Genomic DNA, 12,217 nt, shown 5'->3' on the forward strand with positions numbered 1-12,217 from the left:
ACTCCCCTCAACTTTTTTCTAGTCTTTCCTCAAGCATCTCCCCTCAGTTAGGCCTTGCTCGTCTCCTCTATATAAAATTGCTCTCACTCTCACCACACCCACAATGACACTTCCTGTCCCCTTCCTCTGCTCTATTTCTCTCCTTAGCACTTACGATTGTCTACCATGCAACATATTTTCCTTATTTATCTTGTCTATTGTCTGATTTCCCCACTAGAATGGAAGCACCATGAAGACAGGGAGTAGTGCCTAATTTTTTCCTGCTGTATCCCCAATGTCTAGGACAGTAACTGATACTCCATATACTCACAGAATAAAAGAAAGTTGAAACGCAAGTCAAGAAAATCCACGTGTGTTGCTGGGGGTAGGGAGTAGTGGAGTCCAGGCATTATGAACAACAAAGGAAGAGGCTGTGAAGGAAAAATAAGCTTAGGGTGTTGAAGGCCAAGGAAGGTGAGGGTGACTAGAGCAGAGTGAGAGAAGGAATGAATTATAGGCAGTGAGGACAGCAAGGAAGTCAGGCCAGGTCATGTAGGGCCTTGGAGGGCACTATATTTCATTCTAAGTGTGAGCAGAAGCCATTGGAGGGTTCACCTCTTACACTGTTGGTGGGAATGTAAATTGTCACAGCCACTATGGAGAACAGTATGGAGGTTCCTCAAAACACTAAAAATAGAGTTGCCATATGCTCCATGAATCTCACTCCTGGGCATATATCCAGATGAAACTATTATTCGAAAAGATACATGCACCCCTATGTTCATAGCAGCACTATTCACAACAGCCAAGACATGGAAACAACCTAAATGTCCATCGACAGAGGAATGGATAAAGAAGATGTGGTACATATATACAATGGAATATTACTCAGCCATCAAAAAGAATAAAATAATGCCATTTGCAGCAACATGGATGGACCTAGAGATTATCATACTAAGTGAAGTAAGTCAGAAAGAGAAAGACAAATACCATATGATATCACTTATATGTGGAATCTAAAATATGAAAAAAATCAACATATCCATGAAACAAAAACGGACTAACAGACATACAGAACAGACTTGTGGTTGCCAAGGGGGAGGGGAGGGAAGGAAAGGGAATTTGGGATCAGCAGATGCAAACTAGTATATACAGGATAGATAAACAACAAGATCCTATTGTATAGCACAAGATCCTATTGTATAGCAGATGCAAACTAGTATATACAGGATAGATAAACAACAAGATCCTATTGTATAGCACAGTGGTGCAGTGGTTAAGAACCTGCCTGTCAATGCAGGGGACACGGGTTTGAGCCCTGGTTCAGGAAGGTCCCACATGCCACGGAGCAACTAAGCCCGTGTGCCACAACTACTGAACCTGCACTCTAGAGCCCGCAAGCCACAACTATTGAAGCCCATGTGCCTAGAGCCCGTGCACCGCAAAAAAGAGTAGCCCCCGCTTGCCACAACGAGAGAAAGCCCATGCACAGCAACAAAGACCCAACACAGCTAAAAATAAATAAATTAAATAAATTTAAAAACTAAGAATATATGTATATATGTATAACTGAGTCACTTTGCTGTACCAAAGAAATTAATACAACATTGTAACTCAATTATACTTCAATAAAATTAAAAAAAAGAAGCCAGTGGAGGGTCCTAAGTAGGAGAATAGCATAATCTGACTTATATTTTGGATGGGATACTCGGATTTTTAGACTGTGGAGGCCAAAAGAAGCAGTGGAGTCATTTATAGGGCTACTGCTATAATCCTGGTGAGAAATGTTAGTGAATTGGCCAGGTGGGTATCTGTGGAGGGGGTAGAACAGAGTATGTGTTTGAAGGTTGATTCAGCAAGATTGGCTGATGGGTTGAGTGCAGGGTGTGAAAGGAGAGAAATTCAGGTGTTGGCCTGAGCAACTGTGAGTGATGGTATTATTTACTGAGATGGGGAAGCATGAAGAAGTCCCTTGGAATTCTTTCCTCTCTTGATTTTGATAACCTTCTGTGTCCCAACTCTTCCTGGGTAATTATTATTTTTCCCTCAAAGAAAATTTCAGGGGGTTAAATTATCACCCTTATGCAAACAATGGCTTCCCAGCATCATCAATCCTAACTTCTCATCTGTGCCCCAGTTATTTCCAACTGACTTCAGGACACTTACCCTTGAATATCTTGCTGAACTTCAAATCCTCAGTCTCACCTTTGCCCACTTAGATTCCTCTGGTCAAGTCCTCTTTCTATTTATAATAACATGTTCATTCCAGATTGTGCCATCTCAAAACTGCTGTCACTGTTTAGTCTACCATATGCCTTCCCAAGTTGTGCTATTTTCCTTCAAGATATTTCACTTTTCCTTGTCTTCTTGTACTACAATCTCCAGGCAGCAGCACCCTGCTTGGTTTTTTGGTCTTTAGTTTCTCCTCTTTCCAGTACTGCTTCATTATCACAACATTTTCAAAACACAAAGAATTAATTCTTTAGACAAAATCTCCATGATTAAATGTTCCTTCTCAAAACTCGCCTACAGGTCCTGACTACTTTCTCCCTCAAGTACAAACCCTTTTCTGGTATTCAAAACTCTTCTCAATGTGATTCTAAGATATCTGGAAATATTAATAAACATTCTCTATAATAACCAAAAAGTTCTCTTCAGAATTCCCTGTAACCACTAGGTAGACTTCTGCCTCCATACCTTTGCCCACATAGTTCTCTCTACCTGAAATACATTCTTTCCTCCTTTTCTTATGTCTTTCCCACTTTTTAAGACAAGTATAAGTCCTACTCTTTCCAAAATGTTTATTTTATTTACTCTAGCACATACTGATTTCTTCCTTTCTCTGAAAAAGTATTAACAGTGAATTACAAAGAGCTTTAATTATTTTTAATAGCCAAGCCTCATATCTACGGGACCCAGATAAGACTGGGATCCTGTAGTAGCCTTGATTCTTGCCATGACACTTCAAAACAGAATTCAGCACTTGGGTCCACCTCCCAAAAAGAAATCCAACTGTACAAAGCATTAATAAATATACAGATTTTACTGAAAATTGTGTTGAGAAATGGAGGAAATGGAGGAAATAGTTACACAAGGCAAAAATCAGCTTAAAATTACCATGAAGCAGGTCAATTTACTTCGTCAATTGTTAGCCTACTCATCTCTCTCTACAAACCTTCCCCTCCAGACTCTCCGATTCTGCAGCACCAGTATTTTTCTGCTTGTGTGATTACATCCTTTCTCCTTCCTCTCACCCCTTCCCACAAACACAGGGTCACTCTCTAGCTCTACCTTTTCTTCCACAAAGCAATGTCACTCTCTCAATTTTCATTCTTTACTCCCATCTCCTGGCCTACCCAAAGCTGAATTTTCCTTCTTTGGAATTACAAAGGTGTTTTTCAAAAATGTTTTTTCTGGGGACTTCCCTGGCGGGTCCAGTGGTTAAGACTTCACCTTCCAATGCAGGGGGTGTGGGCTCGATCCCTGGTCAGGCAGCTAAGATCCCACATGCCTCGTGGCCAAAAAACCAAAACATAAAACAGAAGCAATGTGGTAACAAATTCAATAAAAACTTTAAAAAAATGATCCACATCAAAAAAAAATCTTTAAAAAAATGTTTCTTGTAACACAAGGAATTATTTTCATTCTGTCACAAATCATCCCATTAATTCTCATAATAACCTTGAGAGTCGGTAATATTATTATTCCCCTTCTATAGATAAGAAAACAGAAGACCGTAAGTTGATACAACTGACATGTGGCATGCAGGTCTGAATGTGAACCTGGGTCAATCTGTCAGAGTTCAGAGCCTGTCTCCTTTCCATAAAATAATGCTAACTCATGGTTTTGTAATATTGTCTTCCAATTTTTCTGCTCCTTTAGGGAAGAGATCATGTATTATTATTATTATTATTATTTGGTATCCTTCAAAATCTCTAACATAGTACTGTTCAGTAAACGTGTCTTGAATTGGCTCATGGTTGCTGATAGTTCACACACTGGCACTTGAATATTTAGATTCATTATAAATTGCCCAGGAGATTTTCCTTTAAGTCAGGGGATGTATCACATATTGTCTTTGGGTCTGTAAGTCTGTTGGTGAGTTGATGGATGATGCTATGGAGGGTGAGTATAGATAATTCTTCCTCCAAAGCCCTTGGGGCAGCTCTGGTTTATACCCCATAAGGGGGTGGCTCTGTCTGTGAAAGTTCTGATACTGTTAGCAACAATCACAGGACTATACAGGTTCATATAGAGGCAATGGTAACATCATCAACCAGGAAAATTGACTAATAAATGTCTTGCTTTTGAAATTAAGGCAACTTTAATTATCAGAAATCATGTTATTGCAATATCAATGCAGTTTCCCATTTAAAAAAAATTTCTGTTAGGAGTCAGAAAAATTTGTGTATTTAGGGTGGATGCAGCTGATTTAGGTACTGACTATGCAGGTTATTTGCTTTTCTTCTTTCTTCACCTCTTTTGGGTTACTGAGTCACCTTCTCACTTTCATTGTTATATAGTACTGATGCCCAAACAGGGTACTTACTGTTGTTTTTTGTTTGTCTGTTTGTTTGTTTGGGGGTTTGGGGTTTTTTTTTTTTGGCTACCACAGAACATAAACCTAGACACTGGAAACTCATCAGCTCTTCCAGACATTCCTCAGCTTTTGTAATATACCACAGAGGCCCCATCAACGACCCCAGGGATTCAGAGTGGGTTGATGCCTTTCCTGAGCTAGCATCAGCTTCTTTTGAAAGATGCCCTAAAGAGCTAACCAGATGTAGTTGGTAAAGGATTATTAGCTCATGCCAAAACAGGAAGATGGTTCCATCCATTCATTCCTTTATTCATCAATCTTTCTTCAGCCCCAGAAAGTATCACACTCTGGACTAGATGCTGGAGGTTACACCTTTCAGAGTAAACCCCAGAGACTCCATTGCCAAACTCTTAAAATACATCTGTCAATGGTGATCTGGCCACTGAGTTTTTTAAATGTCTGCAGATTGGGAAAATGAAATGAATCCATCTGCCAGTCTGCTCCTGAGGCCAGGTGCAAGGCAAAAAAGACCTAAATGACCACAGAGGACAAAAGGGCCAAAGCCAGTCCAACCAAAAAGGTAGTATGGCTCCTCGTTATTAAACAGGCAGGTCCAACCTGACTTAAAATAACCACACCCAAAGATATTCTTTCACTGCCTTAGCAACTGATATTCAGAGCAGAAACTGAAAGAAGATTATTATAAAATATGGAAAAACGACAAATACTAGTATAGGAAAAAGGTAAATGTTACTTCATATGAGAGTCAGAAAATCTGCATAATGTCAACTTGGAGTACATGCTCCACCAAGATGAACAAAAGCATGCCCATGTGTTAGAAAAAGTTAGTACTTTCATCAGTCTGACTTATGTCTCAGAATATTTTTCCTGCTCAATTTCTCTAACTTACTGTTGGCATTGGTAATTTTATTCCCCTGGTGTTCCTGCATTTTGAAGCATTCTTCCAGTTGATCATCTGCTTGCCTGACCATCTGCTGTGGTTTGGCAACCTAATTTTCCCAGTCACCTTTCAGAATAGATCCTCTAGGATGTCTATTCTGTATAGTCACTTCTTACATCTCAACTGGTGATGTAACTTGAGACTGCTTACCTCTTTGACAAGATGCTTGGGAATCTAGTCCCATTGCTTCATTTTTATTTTTATTGCTTCTATTAAGCATGGTACAGTGACAGCTGATCAGATTGCATTACTCTGAGGGGCACTGGGGTCCTACGGAGCTCATATGTCAAATTTTTGCCTGGAGTAAAGTTGAAGTGTCAATTTATCACATAGCAGTGCACAAGGAGTTTTTAATTGAACTTAGACAAACCCTTAATTACAACAGTACCACAGGGCATTGCTCCAGTAAAGCAGAGCTGTAGCAAGCTTCACTCAGATGTTGATTCCCCTGACATCTGTAAGGGGTGCAGAAAAGAATTTCTACTTCCTCCCCATCTGGGGTTAACTGGGACATATTTGAACTTTACACATGGGTTTGTAAATGCTTGAGAGAGAAACAGTTCAGAACATCCAGTATTCATTAAAAGAGAGAGCAGGGCATGTGTTTTGAGATGGAAGATGGGAAATAATAGGATTTTCTGGAGGCCAAGGGTCAGGAGACACCAGCTCATGGGAGGGGTTGGTGGTACGGTTATGACCACAGCCATATTACTAGACTCATAATCTTGGGCAAGGAGAAGACTCTCCTTTCCAGGAATCATCCCTGAGATGATGATCCTGATGATTCCTATGTGATTCTAGGTTGACTGGAAAGAAAAGAGTCAGATATTGAGCACAAAAGAACATTACTGTGTAGGTCAGATTTGGGGTGGATAAGGTCAGAAATGGGCTAACGGGAAGTTAGCTTAATCTGGGCAAGGAGTGGATGATGGCTTGATTTTTTTTAAAACGAATTCAAGACTCTTGGCTGGAGAATGCCCATCTATGAAACTTTGGAAACCTGTCTAAGCCAAAATATTCAAATCCTCACCCCTGAGAAAAGTGTATTTGTGCACTCCAACCCACCTGTGTGCAGCGGGCTGAATTGATGTGGGGGTCAGCCCATGACGATGGGCAATAAAGGGAGAAGTCATAATGAGGAGTGGTTAAGAAAGTGAGAGCTGAGGTTGAACAGCTAGGGTTTAAGGTGACCAGTTCCTGACTGTGATCCTGAGCGGGTTTATTTTCTTCCTCTGTAAAATGGGGATGAAAAGAGAATGTACCCCTCAGGTTATTAAAAGGATTAGATGAGATGATACATGTGAAGCATAGCAGCTGAATTTCATCACAGCCACATTGAAAAAGGAAAGGCTAACTCCACTAAAACACACATGCACGCACACACAGAGTAGAATTTCAGAAAAATACAATTTTGCAGGAGCTGAGATAATAAATCGGGATCACACGAGTTGCCCTGAAATAGGGGACGGAATGGTAGCTGTGCTAACAAGATTGTGTAAAATAATGAAAGAAGTTTGCTGCAGTGCAGACTGATGGCTCCACACATAATGGCTCCAAAGGTCCAATCAAGCAGCTATCTAAGGCATTCTGAAGAGGATTAAGAGGTCCTTAAAAAAAAAAAACTCCTCATTATTTTCATGACAGTTTTTTAATCTCTAAAAAATGTCTGGAGTTTTAACTGAATCCCAGTTGGAAACTGCCACAGCCACAAACGACACATGCAAGCAAGCTCTTACCAAGAGCACTCTCATTGCATGGACTTTGAAAACGAATGGCCCACCCTGGCTGAAAGGCCAAGCACAAATTAATATCGAAAAGGAAAAAATGCCACAGAAGTGACACCCACAAACTATGTGATCAGAAGCAACTGGAGATGAAGAAAACGAAATCCAACACCACATGAAGGATTAGGGAGCATGTGAAATGTGATACACATAAGATGCTAACATTAAAAATGACTCTAAAATAAGGATTATCCCACTGAGAAAGAAGAAAACAAAAGAATATGTTGTTGTTTTTTTTTAAATAGCCTCCAGAGACGGTAAGTCTTGGAGAAAAAGGAATATTAAAAAGCATTCAATCAAGGATTAAGGGGAGATATACTACGTTCTTGGATAGGAAGAATGAACATTGTGAAAATGACTATACTACCCAAAGCAATCTACAGAAACAATGCAATCCCTATCAAACTACCAATGGCATTTTTCACAGAACTAGAACAAAAAATTTCACAATTTTTATGGAGACACAAAAGACCCTGAATAGCCAAAGCAATCTTGAGAAAGAAAAATGGAGCTGGAGGAATCAGGCTCCCGGACTTCAGACTATACTACAAAGCTACAGTAATCAAGACAGTAAGGTACTGGCACAAAAACAGAAATACAGATCAATGGAACAGGATAGAAAGCCCAGAGATAAACCCACACACATATGGTCACCTTATCTTTGATAAAGGAGGCAAGAATATACAATGGAGAAAAGACAGCCTCTTCAATAAGTGGTGCTGGGAAAACTGGACAGCTACATGTAAAAGAATGAAATTAGAACACTCCCTAACACCATACACAAAAATAAACTTAAAATGGATTAAAGACCTAAATGTAAGGCCAGACACCATCAAACTCTTAGAGGAAAACATAGGCAGAACACTCTATGACATAAATCACAGCAAGATCCTTTTTGACCCACCTCCTAGAGAAATGGAAATAAAAACAAAAATAAACACATGGGACCTAATGAAACTTAAAAGCTTTTGCACAGCAAAGGAAACCATAAACAAGACGAAAAGACAACCCTCAGAATGGGAGAAAATATTTGCAAATGAAGCAACTGACAAAGGATTAATCTCCAAAATTTACAAGCAGCTCATGCAGCTCAATATCAAAAAAACAAACAACTCAATCCAAAAATGGTCAGAAGACCTAAATAGACATTTCTCCAAAGAAGATATACAGATTGCCAACAAACACATGAAAGGATGCTCAACATCACTAATCATTAGAGATATGCAAATCAAAACTACAATAAGGTATCACCTCACACCAGTCAGAATAGCCATCATCAAAAAATCTACAAACAGTAAATGCTGGATAGGCTGTGGAGAAAAGGGAACCCTCTTGCACTGTTGGTGGGAATGTAAATCGATACAGCCACTATGGAGAACAGTATGGAGGTTCCTTAAAAAAATAAAAATAGAACTACCATATGACCCAGTAATCCCACTACTGGGCATATACCCTGAGAAAACCATAATTCAAAAAGAGTCATGTACCACAATGTTCACTGCAGCTCTATTACAGTAGCCAGGACATGGAAGCAACCTAAGTGTCCCTCAAAAGATGAATGGATAAAGAAGATGTGGCACATATATACAATGGAATATTACTCAGTCATAAAAAGAAATGAAATTGAGTTATTTCTAGTGAGGTGGATGGACCTAGAGACTGTCATACAGAGTGAAGTAAGTCAGAAAGAGAAAAACAAATACCGTATGCTAACACATATATATGGAATCTAAAAAAAAAAAATGGTTATGAAGAACCTAGGGGTAGGACGGGAATAAAGATGCAGACCTACTAGAGAATGGACTTGAGGACACGGGGAGGGGGAAGGGTAAGCTGGGACAAAGTGAGAGAGTAGCATTGACATATATACACTGCCAAATGTCAAATAGATAGCTAGTGGGAAGTAGCCACATAGCACAGGGAGATCAGCTCGGTGCTTTGTGACCACCTAGAGGGGTGGGATAGGGAGGGAGGGAGGGAAGGAGATGCAAGAAGGAAGAGATATGGGGATATGTGTATATGTATAGTTGGTTCACTTTGCTATAAAGCAGAAAGTAACACACCATTGTAAAGCAATTATACTCCAATAAAGATGTTAAAAAAAACAGAGAGTCATGTACCACAATGTTCATTGCAGCACTATTTACAATAGCCAGGACATGGAAGCAACCTAAGTGTCCATCGCCAGATGAATGGATAAAGAAGATGTGGCACATATATACAATGGAATATTACTCAGCCATAACAAGAAATGAAATTGAGTTATTTGTAGTTACTGAGTTATTTGTAGTATTTTTCAAATGTAAAATAGAAAGCTAGTGGGAAGCAGCCGCATAGCACAGGGAGATCAGCTTGGTGTTTTGTGACCACCTAGAGGGGTGGGATAGGGAGGGTGAGAGGGAGACGCAAGAGGGAGGAGATATGGGGATATAAGTATACATATAGCTGATTCACTTTGTTATACAGCAGAAACTAACACACCACTGTAAAGCAATTATACTCCAATAAAGATGTTAAAAAAATAAAAATAAAGTAAAACCCTAACTGATTTTCGAAGAGAAGCCCAATTAGAATAAAAATTCAATTTTATTACTGTAATAAAATCTGACACCCCCCCCAAAAAAAAGGAATAAGGGGAGTAGGAGGAGGAAGAAGTTAGGAAAACAGATCAAACTGTTGTAACCCTGAGCCACAGCAGATGAGGTGATCTTGGAGATTATAGGACAACATAGCTGAAATAATCAGCAGTGGTCAGATTCAATATAAATCTGAAAAGTAATCAATACTCTTATCATTTCACTTGAAATTGCACAACTGTTGGTACAAGAGCCAGAGTGACATGTGCTTGAAACTTGGAAGAGAGGGAAATGAAATACCCTAATATGAAAAAAAATCCTTTCCAAAGGCAGACTGACAGACATTAACAATACACAAAAGAAAGAACGTGCTGACCGGAATAGAGATGTTCGCCATATAATGTGAAAAAAACACACTCAGAAGAGCACAGGGAGAAACAGGATGAGGGTGCTGGGCCAGGGCCCTTTTAATGTTACAGCTGCAGTTGGTAACATCAACCCTGTCATCCCATGTGGGGAGGTGGACACAGCGGGCTGTCTTAGCTGGAAGCCCTTTAAATATTCAGGCACATAGCTCACCAGCACCATCAGACTGTAACTGGCCAACCCATGCAGACTGGTATAAAGGGAAAGAATACACGACGAAAGCCAGAATGTATCTTCCAAGTGGACTGAGGCTGGATTTATCTTTTAAATGACTAAACTGCCGTTATGATATAATACAACAGTCTCGGGAGTTTGGATAATGTGAAGTCATTCCTGTGAGATGGACTTTCTTTGTGGAGCTGAACATATATTTTGGAGCCTATTACATCTGAAAATAAGATCCCGGGCTGTAGTAAATTCACCAAAATAATAAAAACCACCTAATTGCAGCAGGTGGTGGGTAGCCAATTGCTCTTCCTTAAGTGATAACCTCTTGCAGCCCTGCATACCCTCCTTCTTTAAATTTGACAGGTGCAGGGTCAGAATTAAAGCACATGCACACACACATACACAACACAAGCACCACAGTTAGACGATAACTGGGGAGGAACCCAGGGGTTAAGAACAATCTTTTTTTATTTTCTGAGTTTAAGAAGTCCAGGCAGACAAGCATTCAGAAGCAATTATTTCCTACTTGAACTGCTGCAACCGCAGCCAAACAGAAAAATTAATGGGCGTTACTGGATAATGTACAGTATTTATCCAAATTAATTAGATACCATGAATTTGAAAACAGACTTCCTGTCAGGATCACAGAACACAAATAAATCACACCACACACATTCACACAAGTAACATAAGAACTTGAGAAATATTACATAAAAAGACAGCAAAAATTTTAATATAAATGTCATACCTAATTTGTGAAAAAGCACTTGCTAAAAGCTGCATGCAAAGCTTAGGGAGGTGACAAAGCAATGGCTACAGGAAAAACACACAAAGACTTTGAAGATGCTGCAAAGCAGGTCATGACTAGTAATATTCACAGGTACAGTTATATCACATTTGGCTTCCAAGAGGTAAAGAGGTTGAGTTATTGACAACACCAGTTGTAGTCTTCTTTTCTGGCCTCTGATTAAATTTTGACCCTTTTCCTTTTGAAAACATGTTGATGCTCACTTTCTTCACATACTGGATTTAACTGTCAATAAATTCTCATTCACAAATCACACCTAGAGCTTTTCAACAACCCTTCAGATACCTTCTTAAAACAATTATAATGATGGATGAAATGATATGATGGTTGGGAGTAATGAGGGTGGCAAGGGATGGGGAGGATACAATGAAACAAGACCAGCCATGAGTTGATAATTGTTGGAGCTGGGAAATGGGCACATTCGGGTTGACTGTGCTATGTCTGAAATGTTCCATAATGAAAACTTTTAAAAATGAAACCTCCATGATTGTTATCTCATGTACCTTGTGACAATATTGTTTTGCTGAAGAGCACATAAATTAGGCTAAAGTCAGAAGACATTATGCTTCCTCATTGGCTCATTTATAATTGAAACTTAATCCACAATCCTAAATAGCATTTTGAGGCAATTTACCTAAAGACATGTATAATGACGCAGGCCTTTTTCTAAATACTCTCACTTATATTATCATGTCAGAAAATAACAACCATCGTGGCAACTATAGTTATTCTTATTTCAATTGAAGTTTAGTTATAAGCTTCTCGGCAATTGAGGTATAAAGAGAAATACAGTGAGTAATAAAATTCATATTCCGATAAAGGAAAATATGAAATTGATTTTCTCCTGATATTAAATTTAAACATTCAAATGAACCTTTTTATTATAACACAAAGGTCTCTCTATAACGTAATGGACAGTGTCTTTAACATGGCTTCACAGATGAAGTGTTCCTCATATTCCTTGACTCGATTCTT

At 39.2% G+C, this 12,217-nt stretch overlaps 1 protein-coding gene across 1 annotated transcript in view; it reads right to left on the reverse strand.

The window, feature by feature from the left end:
• Positions 1-12,217, reverse strand: part of MORC1 (MORC family CW-type zinc finger 1) — a 213,858-nt gene that overhangs the window by 37,815 nt on the left and 163,826 nt on the right.

This window comes from Eubalaena glacialis, chromosome 6 (assembly GCF_028564815.1).
Source record: "Eubalaena glacialis isolate mEubGla1 chromosome 6, mEubGla1.1.hap2.+ XY, whole genome shotgun sequence".
In the NCBI taxonomy this organism is placed as follows: domain Eukaryota; kingdom Metazoa; phylum Chordata; class Mammalia; order Artiodactyla; family Balaenidae; genus Eubalaena; species Eubalaena glacialis.